The 14568-nt window shown below is 46.5% G+C and overlaps 1 protein-coding gene across 1 annotated transcript in view; it reads left to right on the top strand.

Moving 5' to 3' along the window:
- The window catches only part of LOC124012727 (CUB and sushi domain-containing protein 3-like), an 849083-nt gene that overhangs the window by 813315 nt on the left and 21200 nt on the right, over window positions 1-14568 (top strand). The gene's annotated exons all lie outside the window — the stretch shown is intronic.

Raw genomic sequence — 14568 nt, 5'->3', positions numbered from 1 at the left:
GACCAGGGCCCTCACCCTATTCCATTTGTAGTGCACCACTTTTAACCAGGGCCCTCACCCTATTCCATATGTAGTGCACTACTTTTGACCAGGGCCCTCACCCTATTCCATATGTAGTGCGCTACTTTTGACCAGGGCCCTCACCCTATTCCATATGTAGTGCACTACTTTTGACCAGGGCACTCACCCTATTCCATATGTAGTGCACTACTTTTGACCAGGGCACTCACCCTATTCCATATGTAGTGCACTACTTTTGACCAGGGCCCTCACCCTATTCCATATGTAGTGCACTACTTTTGACCAGGGCCCTCACCCTATTCCATATGTAGTGCACTACTTTTGACCAGAGCCCTCACCCTATTCCATATGTAGTGCACTTCTTTTGACCAGAGCCCTCACCCTATTCCATATGTAGTGCACTACTTTTGACCAGGGCCCTCACCCTATTCCATATGTAGTGCACTACTTTTGACCAGAGCCCAAAGGGACTATATTGGAATTTGGTTCCATTTGGGACATGACCATATGACACTCAGATTGCATGTTGAAGATACTCTGTTAATGTACTGTCTGTGAATGTGTTGTGTAGGAAGTCCTGAAGTCCTTAAGTGTTAGCGATACTTCAAGGCTCTTATTCACACACTAAGCTCATGTGGTAAAAAAAAAAATATATATATATATTTTTTTTTGTCTCATACCTTCTGGACAAGGCCTTGTTACACTATGAAAATACGTAATATCCCAAGAATTATAAATCGTGACTGAATGGCAAGACATTGGTTTAGAGACAATGCTCTAGCCTGACAAAGTTACTTTACGTACCTTTCTCATTGGGACATTTTCCTTGGCTAATGATATGCAAATGAGGCAATGAATATGTTCATTACTTGTATGCAAATTCCCTCTGGCATTTGACTTCTTTAAATTTCAGATCTCTGTATGTAATGTCTGAGCCGAGACAATCATTACAGTGAGGCTGATGGTGTCAATGACGATGATATCATGTTAATCATGGTCCCAAAAAATGTAATTTTAGCCATTTAGCAGACACTCTTATCCAGAGTGACTTAAAGTTAGTTAGTTAATTCATCTTTAGATAGCTAGGGGGGACAACCACATATCATCACTAAGCTAAAAGACCCTGGGATTAAACACCTGGATCCTGGACTTCCGAACAGGCCGCCCCGAGGTGGTGAGGATAGGCAACAACACATCCGCCACAATGACCCTCAACACGGGGGCCCCTCAGGGGGTGTGATGAATCCCTTCCTGTACTCCCTGTTCATTCATTAAGTTTGCAGATGACAAGACGGTGGTAGGCCTTATCACTGATGACGATGAGATGGCCTACAGGGAGGAGGCCAGAGACCTGGCGGTGTGGTGCCAGGACAACAACCTCTCCCTCAAGACAAAGGATCTTTGACTACAGGAAACGGAGGGCCGAGCACATCCTCGTCCACAGGGCAGGTCAAGCACTTCAAGTTCCTCGGTATCCACATCACTAAGGAATTATCATAGTCCACACACACCAACACAGTCGTGAAGAGGGTATGACCATGCCTCTTCCCCCTCAGGAGGCTGAAAGGATTTGGCATGGGCAGTCAGATCCTCAAAACGTTTTACAGCTAAGCTCCCTGCCATCCAGGACCTCTATACCAGGCGATGCCAGAGGGAGGCCCTAAAAATTGTCAAAGACTCTAGCCACACAAGTCGTAGACTGTTCTCTCTTCTACCGCACAGCAAGTGATTCTGATGCACAAAGTCTTTGAACACTCTTTGAAGAGGTAGGGTTTCAGATGTTTTTGGAAGATAGGCATGGTCTCTTCTCTCCTAGCTTCAGGAGTGTGCGGAGGAGCAGGGTGATATGGGGAAAGTTGAACACCAGGCAAGCTGCAGCATTCTGGATAAGTTGCAGGGGTTTGATGGCACACGTGGAGAGCCCAGCCAACAGTGAGTTGCAGTACTCCAGACAGAAGATGATAAGTGCCTGGATTAGGACCTACACCGCTTCCTGTGTGAAGTATGGTCATACTCTACAGATGTTTTAGAGCATGGACCTGCAGTCACTGCTTTAATGTTTGCAGAGAATGACAGGGGTGTTGTCCAGGTTCACGCCAAGGTACTTTGCACTCTGGGATGGAGAGTCTTGGAACGGGAAAGTCTTCCCCGGTAAGAAGAGCAGCTACATCTTGTCAAGTTTGAGCTTGAAGTGGTGGGCCGACATCTAAGCAGAGATGCGTGTTGCCATTTGGGTGTCACAAGGGGAAGGAGAAAAGCAGTTGTGTCATCCACATAGCAATGTTAGGAGACACCATGTGAGGATATAATGGAGCCGAGTGACTTGGTGTATAGAGAGAAGAGGAGAGGGCCTAGAACTAAGCCCTGGGGTACACCAGTGGTGAGAGTATCTGGTACAGACACAGATCCTCTCCATGTCACCTGGTAGGAGCAGCATACCATTTAGGATGCTATCCAAGAGTGTTCAGAGCCTGAGACTCCCAGTCCTGAGGGGGTAGACAGGAGGATCTGATGGTTCACGTGGCGAAGGCAACAGATAGATTTATGAGGATGAGAACATTTTTGCTCAGCTGCCCGCAGCCCTGTTCTGTAAACTCTCAATGACACCCTCAGCCACGGAGCAGGAGAGGAGGGCCGAGCCGTCCAGGAAGAAAGGAGACAGTGATAGTCAAAGGTAGCCACTAGGCTACCCGGGGCGGAGAGAGAGAGAGAGTGACGATTGCGTCAGACATAAAAGGAAACAAAGTAGTGATCAGAGACCTGGAGGTGGGTTGCAGTGAGATTAGTAGGTGAGCAACCTCTCGTAAAGGTGAGGCCAAGCGTATGGCCTGCCGTGTGAGTGGGAGGGGACTGGGAAAAGGTGAGGTTAAGCATATAGCCTGCCTTGTGAATGGGAAAGGACTGGGAAAAGGTGAGGTTAAAAGTATGGCCTGCCTTGTGAGTGGGAAAGGACTGGGAAAAGGTGAGGCAAAAAGAAGCAAGGAGGGGAAGGAAAGATTTGGAAATAAATGAATTGAAGGCAGATGTCAGGAGGTTGAAGTCGCCAAGTACGAAGAGCGGTGAGCCATCGCCAGGAAATGAGCTTATCAAGATATCAAGCTCATTGAAGAACTCTCCAAGGGCACCTGGTGGGCGATATGACGATAATGTTAAACTTGAGTGGACAAGTGACAGTGACAGCATGGAATTAAAATGAGGAGATGGACAGGTGAGAGGGAGAAAATAGAAAATCTCCACTTAAGAGAAATTAGTAGCCCTGTGCCACCACCGCGATGACCAGATGCTCTCAGACTATGAAAGAAAACGTAGTCAGATGGAGAGAGTAGCTGGAGTAGCTGTGTTCTCTGGGGTAGTCCATGTCTCCGTCAGGGCCAAAATGTCAAGGGACTGAAGGGTAGCATAGGCTGAGATAAACTCAGCATTCTTGACCACAGATCGGCAGTTTCAAACGTTACTTGGGGCCTCATTTATAAATAATAAGGCACAAATCTAAAAAATGATATTCCCACAAGTGCCAAATACAACAGGTATTACAGGGAAATGCTTACTTACAAGCCCTTAACCTCTCTAGGATAGGGGACGCTAGCGTCTCACTTGGGCCAAAAGCCAGGGAAAATGCAGCGCGCCAAATTCAAATAAAATTATATAAAAATCAAACTTTTGTTAAATCACACATGTAAGATACTCAATTAAAGCTACACTCATTGTGAATCCAGCCAACATGTCAGATTTTTAAAAGGCTTTTCGTGGAAAGCATAAGAAGCTATTATCTGATGATAGCACAACAGTAAACATGAGAGTAGCGTATTTCAACCCTACAGGCGCTACACAAAACGCAGAAATAAAATATAAATCATGTTTTAATTTGACAAGCTTCTTTTGTTGGCACTCCAATATGTCCCATAAACATCACAATTGGTCCTTTTGTTCGATTAATTCCGTCCATATATATCCAAAATGTCCATTTCTTTGGCGCGTTTGATCCAGAAAAAAACAGCTTCCAATTTGCTTAACGTCACTACAAAATAGCTCAAAAGTTACCTGTAAACTTTGCCAAAACATTTCAAACTACTTTTGTAATACAACTTTAGGTATTTTTAAACGTCAATAATCGATCAAATTGAAGACGGGTCTATCTGTGTTCAATACAGGAAGACAACAAACCAACGCTACTTTTCAAGTCTTGAGCAACTCTCAACAGTGTTACCCAGTTCCTAGATAACCGCAACCAAATTCCAAAGACTGGTAACATCCAGTGGAAGCAGTAGGAACTGCAAACAAGTGCCTAGGAAATATCGTTTCCCCATGAGAACTCACTGAACAGACAGAGATCTAAAAAAAAAAAAATCTGAATGGTTAGTCCTCAGGGTTTTGCCTGCTACATCAGTTCTGTTATACTCACAGACAATATTCAAACATTTTTAGAAACTTCAGTGTTTTCTATCCAAATCTACTAGTAATATGTATATCTTATATTCTTGGCATGAGTAGCAGGAAGTTGAAATTGGGCACGCTATTTATCCAAAAGTGAAAATGCTGCCCCCTATACCTTAAGTTAACCAACAACACAGTTTTAAGAATTTTTTGTTAATTAAGTTAAAATGGCAGCCATCTCCTCCGGCGCCATTATCTATCTTTGCGTAAACCATATGTGGGATCATTTCCAGGCAAAGTGTGAGATTTATCAATATGAACGTTTGCTTGAGAGTGTGTGTAAATGTATGCACAGCCATGACCATGCTTTCGCACAAGTGGTGGAATAAGGGAACTGCTTGACAAGCATAGCATTGGGAAAATATATGTTGAAGGGAGGGGGTACTGTCACGTCTACTGGCGCTCGACGTCGCCAGTTTACTCATTATTCCACACACCTGCCACCATCGTTACACACACCTGCGTGACACTCACCTGGACTCCATCACCTTCCTGATTACCTCCCCTATATCTGTCCCTCCCTTTGGTTCATTCCCCAGGTGTTATTGACTCTGTCTCATGACACTCACCTGGACTCCATCCCCTTCCTGATTACCTCCCCTATATCTGTCACTCCCTTTGGTTCTTTCCTCAGGTGTTATTGACTCTGTCTCATGACACTCACCTGGACTCCATCACCTTCCTGATTACCTCCCCTATATCTGTCACTCCCTTTGGTTCTTTCCTCAGGTGTTATTGACTCTGTCTCATGACACTCACCTGGACTCCATCCCCTTCCTGATTACCTCCCCTATATCTGTCACTCCCTTTGGTTCTTTCCTCAGGTGCTATTGACTCTGTCTCATGACACTCACCTGGATTCCATCCCCTTCCTGATTACCTCCCCTATATCTGTCACTCCCTTTGGTTCTTTCCTCAGGTGTTATTGACTCTGTCTCATGACACTCACCTGGACTCCATCACCTTCCTGATTACCTCCCCTATATCTGTCCCTCCCTTTGGTTCATTCCCCAGGTGTTATTGATTCTGTTTCTGTGTTTCATGTCTGTGCGCTACTCGTGTTTCTTGTTTTGTTCCATGTTCAGCTATTTGTTACATTTACTCCCTGTACTTGCTTCCCGAGTCTTTGCGTATATGTTACAGGCTGGGCCAGTCAAAGACATTCAGAGACTTGTCCCGAAGATACTCCTGCGTTGTCTTGGCTGTGTGCTTAGGGTCGTTGTCCTGTTGGAAGGTGAATGTTCGGTTCGGCCCAGTCTGAGGTCCTGAGTGCTCTGGAGCAGGTTTTCATTAAGGTTCTCTGTACTTTGCTCCATTCATCTTTCCCTCGATGAAAAACATCCCCACCGCATGAGGCTGCCACCACCATGGTTCATCGTAAGGATTGGCCAGGTGATGAGCGGTGCCTGGTTTCCTCCAGACGTGACGCTTGGCATACAGGCCAAATAATATTTTTCTCGTGGTCTGAGAGTCCTTTCAGTGCCATTTGGAAACTCCAAGTGGGCTGTCATGTTCCTTTTACTGAGGACTGGCTTCCGTCTGGCAACTGTACCTTAAAGGCTCCCGAGTGGCGCAGTGGTCTAAGACACTGCAACTCAGTGCTTGAGGCATCATTACAGACACCCTGGTTCAAATCCAGTCCCATAGGGCGGTGCACAATTGGCCCAGCGTCATCTGGGTTTGGCTTGTGTGAGCTGTCATTGTAAATAAGAATTTGTTCTTAACCTGTCTAGGGTATGTCCCATCTGGCCAACATCCAGTGAGGTTGCAGAGCGCCAAATTCAATTGCAGAAATGCTCATTATAAAAAGTTCTGAAAACAAAACATATTTTCCATAGGTTTAAAGATGAACTTCTTGTTAAACCAACCACAGTGTCATATTTATAAAATGCTTTGCGGCGAAAGCCCAGAACATAGCCCAGTTGACAAATTATTACAAACAGTAACCAGCCAAGCAGAAGCGTTACAAAACTCAGAAATAGAGATAAAATGAATCCCTTACCGTTGATGATCTTCATATGGTGGCAATCAGAAGACATTAATTTACTCAATAAATGTTCTTTTTGTTCGATGAAGTCTCTTTATATCAAAAAATCTCAGTTTTGCGCGTTTTCTCCAGTAATCCACAGGCTCAAACTCAGTCAAAACAATCAGACAAAAACTCCAAATTGTATCCGTAAAGTTCATAGAAACATGTCAAACAATGTTTATATTCAATCCTCAGGTTGTTTTTTAGCCTAAATGATCTATAATATTTCAACCGGACAATAACTTTGCCAATATAAATAAAGAAATGCACATGTGCCTGAAAAAACTCTGCGTCCCGTTAGGGTCCACTCGTTCAGACTGGTCTTACTCCCTCATTTATAAGAATACAAGCCTGAAACGATTTCTAAAGACTGTTGACATCTAGTGGAAGGCATAGGAAATGCAAATGGGGTCCTAAGTCAATGGATACTGTAATGGCATTGAATAGAAAACTACAAAACCACACATAAAAATACTTCCTGAATTGATTTATCTCAGATTTTCCCCTGCTAAATCAGTTCTGTTATACTCACAGACACTATTTTAACAGTTTTGGAAACTTTCGAGTGTTTTCTATCCAAATCTACCAGTTATATGCATATCTCATCTTCTGGGTCCGAGTAGCAGGCCGTTTAATTTGGGCATGCTTTTCATCCAAAATTCCGAATGCTGCCCCCTACCCGAGAGAGGTTAACTGACTTGCCTAGTTAAATAAAGGTTCAATTTAAAATAAAAATTAAAACATGTAAAGGCCTGATTGGTGGAATGCTGCAGAGATGGTTGTCCTTCTGGAAGGTTCTCCCATTTCCAAAGAGGAACTCTGGACCTCTGTCAGAGTGACAATTGAGGTTTTTGGTCACCTCCCCTCCCCCGATTGCTCAGTTTGGCCGGGCGGCCAGCTCTAGGAAGAGTCTTGGTGGATCCAAACTTGTTTCATTTTAGAATGATGGAGGCCACTGTGTTTTGGGGAATCTTCAATGCTGCAGAAATGTTTTAGTACCCTTTGTCATGCAGGTGAAAGAGGACCCAAAAGCGACTTAACAGAAACAGAGTTTATTTAAATCCAAACAGGGAATAACAAAAATCCTCTAGTCTGTAGAGGGGAATAACTAGAGAAGCGGCCACAGACTGCAGGTCGCTTCGGGTAGGCGCAGGCCGTAGTTGATAGAGCCACCTGCTCACACGCAGCATCTGATGAAGGCAAAAAACACGACAGGACAGGGCGAAACACAATCACAGCATGGTGAATACAAAACAAGGAACCGACGGGACAGGAACGGATCACAAAGGAATAAATAGGGACTCTAATCAGGGGAAAGGATCGGGAACAGGTGTGGGAAGACTAAATGATGATTAGGGGAATAGGAACAGCTGGGAGCAGGAACGGAACGATAGAGAGAAGAGAGAGCGAGAGAGTGAGAGAGGGAGGGGGAGAGAGAGGGATAGAAGGAGGGAAAGAACCAAATAAGACCAGCAGAGGGAAACGAATAGCATGGGGAGCACAGGGACAAGACATGATAATAAATGACAAACATGACAGTACCCCCCACTCACCGAGCGCCTCCTGGCGCACTCGAGGAGGAATCCTGGCGGCAACGGAGGAAATCATCGATGAGTGAACGGTCCAGCACGTCCCGAGACGGAACCCAACTCCTCTCCTCAGGACCGTAACCCTCCCAATCCACTAGGTATTGGTGACCCCGTCCCCGAGAACGCATGTCCATGATCTTATGTACCTTGTAAATAGGTGCGCTCTCGACAAGGACGGGAGGGGGAGGGAAGACGAACGGGGGTGCGAAGAAAGGGCTTAACACAGGAGACATGGAAGACAGGATGGACGCGACGAAGATGTCGCGGAAGAAGCAGTCGCACAGCGACAGGATTGACGACCTGGGAGACACGGAACGGACCAATGAACCGCGGAGTCAACTTACGAGAAGCTGTCGTAAGAGGAAGGTTGCGAGTGGAAAGCCACACTCTCTGGCCGCAACAATACCTTGGACTCTTAATCCTGCGTTTATTGGCGGCTCTCACCGTCTGTGCCCTGTAACGGCAAAGTGCAGACCTCACCCTCCTCCAGGTGCGCTCACAACGTTGGACAAACGCTTGAGCGGAGGGAACGCTGGACTCGGCAAGCTGGGATGAGAACAGAGGAGGCTGGTAACCCAGACTACTCTGAAACGGAGATAACCCGGTAGCAGACGAAGGAAGCGAATTGTGAGCGTATTCTGCCCAGGGGAGCTGTTCTGCCCAAGACGCAGGGTTTCTGAAAGAAAGGCTGCGTAGTATGCGACCAATCGTCTGATTGGCCCTCTCTGCTTGACCGTTAGACTGGGGATGAAACCCGGAAGAGAGACTGACGGACGCACCAATCAAACGACAGAACTCCCTCCAAAACTGTGACGTGAATTGCGGGCCTCTGTCTGAAACGGCGTCTAACGGGAGGCCATGAATTCTGAATACATTCTCAATAATGATTTGTGCCGTCTCCTTAGCGGAAGGAAGTTTAGCGAGGGGAATGAAATGTGCCGCCTTAGAGAACCTATCGACAACCGTCAGAATCACAGTCTTCCCCGCAGACAAAGGCAGACCGGTAATGAAGTCTAAGGCAATGTGAGACCATGGTCGAGAAGGAATGGGGAGCGGTCTGAGACGACCGGCAGGAGGAGAGTTACCCGACTTAGTCTGCGCGCAGTCCGAACAAGCAGCCACGAAACGGCGCGTGTCACGCTCCTGAGTCGGCCACCAAAAGCGCTGGCGAATAGACGCAAGAGTGCCTCGAACACCGGGATGACCAGCTAACTTGGCAGAGTGAGCCCACTGAAGAACAGCCAGACGAGTGGAAACAGGAACGAAAAGGAGGTTACTAGGACAAGCGCGCGGCGACGCAGTGTGCGTGAGTGCTTGCTTAACCTGTCTTTCAATTCCCAGACTGTTAACCCGACAACACGCCCATAAGGAAGAATCCCCTCGGGATCAGTAGAAGCCACAGAAGAACTAAACAGACGGGATAAGGCATCAGGCTTGGTGTTCTTGCTACCCGGACGGTAAGAAATCACAAACTCGAAACGAGCGAAAAACAACGCCCAACGAGCTTGACGGGCATTAAGTCGTTTGGCAGAACGGATGTACTCAAGGTTCTTATGGTCTGTCCAAACGACAAAAGGAACGGTCGCCCCTCCAACCACTGTCGCCATTCGCCTAGGGCTAAGCGGATGGCGAGCAGTTCACGGTTACCCACATCATAGTTGCGCTCAGATGGCGACAGGCGATGAGAAAAATAAGCGCAAGGATGAACCTTATCGTCAGACTGGAAGCGCTGGGATAGAATGGCTCCCACGCCTACCTCTGAAGCGTCAACCTCGACAATGAATTGTCTAGTGACGTCAGGAGTAACGAGGATAGGAGCGGACGTAAAACGTTCTTTTAGAAGATCAAAAGCTCCCTGGGCGGAACCGGACCACTTAAAACACGTCTTGACAGAAGTAAGAGCTGTGAGAGGGGCAGCAACTTGACCGAAATTACGAATGAAACGCCGATAGAAATTAGCGAAACCTAAAAAGCGCTGCAACTCGACACGTGACCTTGGAACGGGCCAATCACTGACAGCTTGGACCTTAGCGGAATCCATCTGAATGCCTTCAGCGGAAATAACGGAACCGAGAAAAGTAACGGAGGAGACATGAAAAGAGCACTTCTCAGCCTTTACGTAGAGACAATTCTCTAAAAGGCGCTGTAGAACACGTCGAACGTGCTGAACATGAATCTCGAGTGACGGAGAAAAAATCAGGATATCGTCAAGATAGACAAAAACAAAAATGTTCAGCATGTCTCTCAGAACATCATTAACTAATGCCTGAAAAACAGCTGGCGCATTGGCGAGACCGAACGGCAGAACCCGGTACTCAAAATGCCCTAACGGAGTGTTAAACGCCGTTTTCCACTCGTCCCCCTCTCTGATGCGCACGAGATGGTAAGCGTTACGAAGGTCCAACTTAGTAAAGCACCTGGCTCCCTGCAGAATCTCGAAGGCTGATGACATAAGGGGAAGCGGATAACGATTCTTAACCGTTATGTCATTCAGCCCTCGATAATCCACGCAGGGGCGCAGAGTACCGTCCTTCTTCTTAACAAAAAGAACCCCGCCCCGGCCGGAGAAGAAGAAGGCACTATGGTACCGGCGTCAAGAGACACAGACAAATAATCCTCGAGAGCCTTACGTTCGGGAGCCGACAGAGAGTATAGTCTACCTCGAGGAGGAGTGGTCCCCGGAAGGAGATCAATACTACAATCATACGACCGGTGAGGAGGAAGGGAGTTGGCTCGGGACCGACTGAAGACCGTGCGCAGATCATGATATTCCTCCGGCACTCCTGTCAAATCGCCAGGTTCCTCCTGAGAAGTAGGGACAGAAGAAACGGGAGGGATGGCAGACATTAAACACTTCACATGACAAGAAACGTTCCAGGATAGGATAGAATTACTAGACCAATTAATAGAAGGATTATGACATACTAGCCAGGGATGACCCAAAACAACAGGTGTAAACGGTGAACGGAAAATCAAAAAAGAAATAGTCTCACTGTGGTTACCAGATACTGTGAGGGTTAAAGGTAGTGTCTCAAATCTGATACTGGGAAGATGACTACCATCTAAGGCGAACATGGGCGTAGGCTTATCTAACTCTCTGAAAGGAATGTCATGTTTCCGAACCCATGCTTCGTCCATGAAACAACCCTCAGCCCCAGAGTCTATCAAGGCACTACATGTAGCACCCGAACCGGTCCAGCGTAGGTGGACCGACAAAGTAGTACAGGACCTTGATGGAGAGACTTGAGTAGTTGCGCTCACCTGTAGCCCTCCGCTTACAGATGAGCTCTGGCTTTTACTGGACATGAATTAACAAAATGTCCAGCAACTCCGCAATAGAGGCACAGGCGGTTGGTGATCCTCCGTTCCCTCTCCTTCTTCGAGATGCGAATCCCTCCCAGCTGCATGGGCTCAGTCTCAAAGCCAGAGGAGGGAGATGGTTGCGATGCGGAGCAGGGAAACACCGTTGATGCGAGCTCTCTTCCACGAGCCCGGTGACGAAGATCTACCCGTCGTTCTATGCGGATGGCGAGAGCAATCAAAGAGTCCACATCTGAAGGAACCTCCCGGGAGAGAATCTCATCCTTAACCACTGCGTGGAGTCCCTCCAGAAAACGAGCGAGCAGCGCCGGCTCGTTCCACTCACTAGAGGCAGCAAGAGTGCGAAACTCAATGGAATAATCCGTTATGGACCGTTCACCTTGGCATAAGGAAGCCAGGGCCCTAGAAGCCTCCCCACCAAAAACTGAACGGTCAAAAACCCGAATCATCTCCTCTTTAAAGTTCTGGAATTTGTTAGAGCAATCAGCCCTTGCCTCCCAGATAGCTGTGCCCCATTCTCGAGCCCGGCCAGTAAGGAGTGAAATGACGTAAGCAACCCGAGCTCTCTCTCTAGAGTATGTGTTGGGTTGGAGAGAGAACACAATCTCACACTGCGTGAGAAAGGAGCGGCACTCAGTGGGCTGCCCGGAGTAGCAAGGTGGGTTATTAACCCTAGGTTCTGGAGGCTCGGCAGGCCAGGAAGTAACAGGTGGCACGAGACGTAGACTCTGGAACTGTCCAGAGAGGTCGGAAACCTGAGCGGCCAGGTTCTCCACGGCATGGCGAGCAGCAGACAATTCCTGCTCGTGTCTGCCGAGCATGGCTCCTTGGATCTCGACGGCAGTGTAACGAGCGTCTGAAGTCGCTGGGTCCATTCCTTGGTCGGTTCCTTCTGTCATGCAGGTGAAAGAGGACCCAAAAGCGACTTAACAGAAACAGAGTTTATTTAAATCCAAACAGGGAATAACAAAAATCCTCTAGTCTGTAGAGGGGAATAACTAGAGAAGCGGCCACAGACTGCAGGTCGCTTCGGGTAGGCGCAGGCCGTAGTTGATAGAGCCACCTGCTCACACGCAGCATCTGATGAAGGCAAAAAACACGACAGGACAGGGCGAAACACAATCACAGCATGGTGAATACAAAACAAGGAACCGACGGGACAGGAACGGATCACAAAGGAATAAATAGGGACTCTAATCAGGGGAAAGGATCGGGAACAGGTGTGGGAAGACTAAATGATGATTAGGGGAATAGGAACAGCTGGGAGCAGGAACGGAACGATAGAGAGAAGAGAGAGCGAGAGAGTGAGAGAGGGAGGGGGAGAGAGAGGGATAGAAGGAGGGAAAGAACCAAATAAGACCAGCAGAGGGAAACGAATAGCATGGGGAGCACAGGGACAAGACATGATAATAAATGACAAACATGACACCCTTCCCCAGATCTGTGCCTCGACTCAACCCTGTCTCGGAGCTCTGTGGAAAAAGTGAAGGCGTCAGAATAAAAAATAAAAAAACCTTTATTTAACTAGTCAAGAACAAATTCTTATTTACTATGACGGCCTACTGGGGAACAGTTGGTTAACTGCCTAGTTCAGAATGATAGATTTTTACCTTGTCAGCTCAGGGATTCAATCCAGCAACCTTTTGGTTACTGGCCCAACACTCTAACCACTAGGCTACCTGCCACCAGTATGAGTGCACTATATCTTGACATGCTATCAATATCATATAATTTGACCACATCAGTGCATTTGTTACAATAATAATTCATATCAAGTACAGTATTTTGTTAAATAAAAGGCATATCTGAAAGTGAAACTATTGTTGACATACTATAAAAGACTGAGGTAATGGAAATCGAAAAAGGGATGTCTGATCTTGCTCTGTTGAAAGATTTGGCCCATGCTGCATTTCGCAGAGAGAACAGATTGGCTCATCAGATATCGTTTCCCAAAACCAATTTCATAGGATTTTTGCAAAGATTTGAGACCTACTTTAAAAAGGAAACACATGCCATTCCGGTGCACAACCATGTGCTATCTGTCTTGGGGTTTTTGGCAACGGGCACTTTTCAACAGGAGCTTGCCGATCGGAATCTCACAGCCCCTCCATGAGCCAAAACAAACAGTAACATACAATTTCAATACAAGATTGCACAACAGATTGAAGTCAAGAGGGGTTTCTTTGACATGATGCCATCAATGAATTCCCAAATGCGAATAGAGAAAAAGGCGGCACCCACATCGACATAAAAGAACCAGCCCAAAAGGATTTAAACTATGTGAACAGACAAGTCTTCCCCTCTTAATATACAGGTGACAGGTTAAGTGATGGTCAAAAGATGCTACTGAATGTGATGGCAAGGTGGCCAGGTGGAACTCACAACTCGTTCATTCTGCAGAACAATAGTTGGCCTATATGCCTACAGGAGGGAGCTGTTGAGGACGGATGGCTTATTGGTCTGTGTTGTCTAATCATTTGAAGTAACTTGAATTGTCCTAATAGTCCTCTCTTCGTAGCTCTGTTTCTCTTTTTACTGGTCACAACTGAGCAAACCAAATAAAACATTTTGGTTGTACTCAACCTCTGACACGAGCACCTCTATTTCAGTCTCAGAAACATGTTTTTTAAATTAGTTGTGCCATTGTATGTCATGGTACGGCATTGTATATTCCCTATGGGTTGAAGGGATGAATTGACCATATAAGGTTAATTAGGGGCGTTTCGAAATGCAAATCGCCAAGGTTCTTGCATGAGCACTGAGGCTGAGAACAATTGGTATTCATCAATGGTTATCTCCTACCGGTGTGTGTAACTCTCATAGGAGTGTTTGATAAAACACACTTTTTCTATGCATACAGACATTATAAATTCTGTTCGTATGTAGTATTTTAGAATAGTTTCTACGCAATATTGATAAATGAAGCCCCAGGAATTCCAAATGTTGTGCGTGCAGGGTACACTAAATTAAGAGTTGCAGCCAAGGATGGGGGAGTGTCTGTAAAGCCTAAAGGGAGAGGAGCGAACAGGTATAGAAAAACCACACATGGCTGCCAATGCTGCAAAAGAGAAAAATGAGATCATCAGAAAATAACTAGGTAAGATACTCAAGTGAGACAGTGGTGTGAAGCTCTCCTTCCTTTCTCGAACGACTCCTCAGAACGACTCCTCAGGA

This window comes from Oncorhynchus gorbuscha, linkage group LG24, assembly GCF_021184085.1.
Source record: "Oncorhynchus gorbuscha isolate QuinsamMale2020 ecotype Even-year linkage group LG24, OgorEven_v1.0, whole genome shotgun sequence".
In the NCBI taxonomy this organism is placed as follows: domain Eukaryota; kingdom Metazoa; phylum Chordata; class Actinopteri; order Salmoniformes; family Salmonidae; genus Oncorhynchus; species Oncorhynchus gorbuscha.
This window is presented reverse-complemented; position numbering and strand designations above follow the sequence as displayed.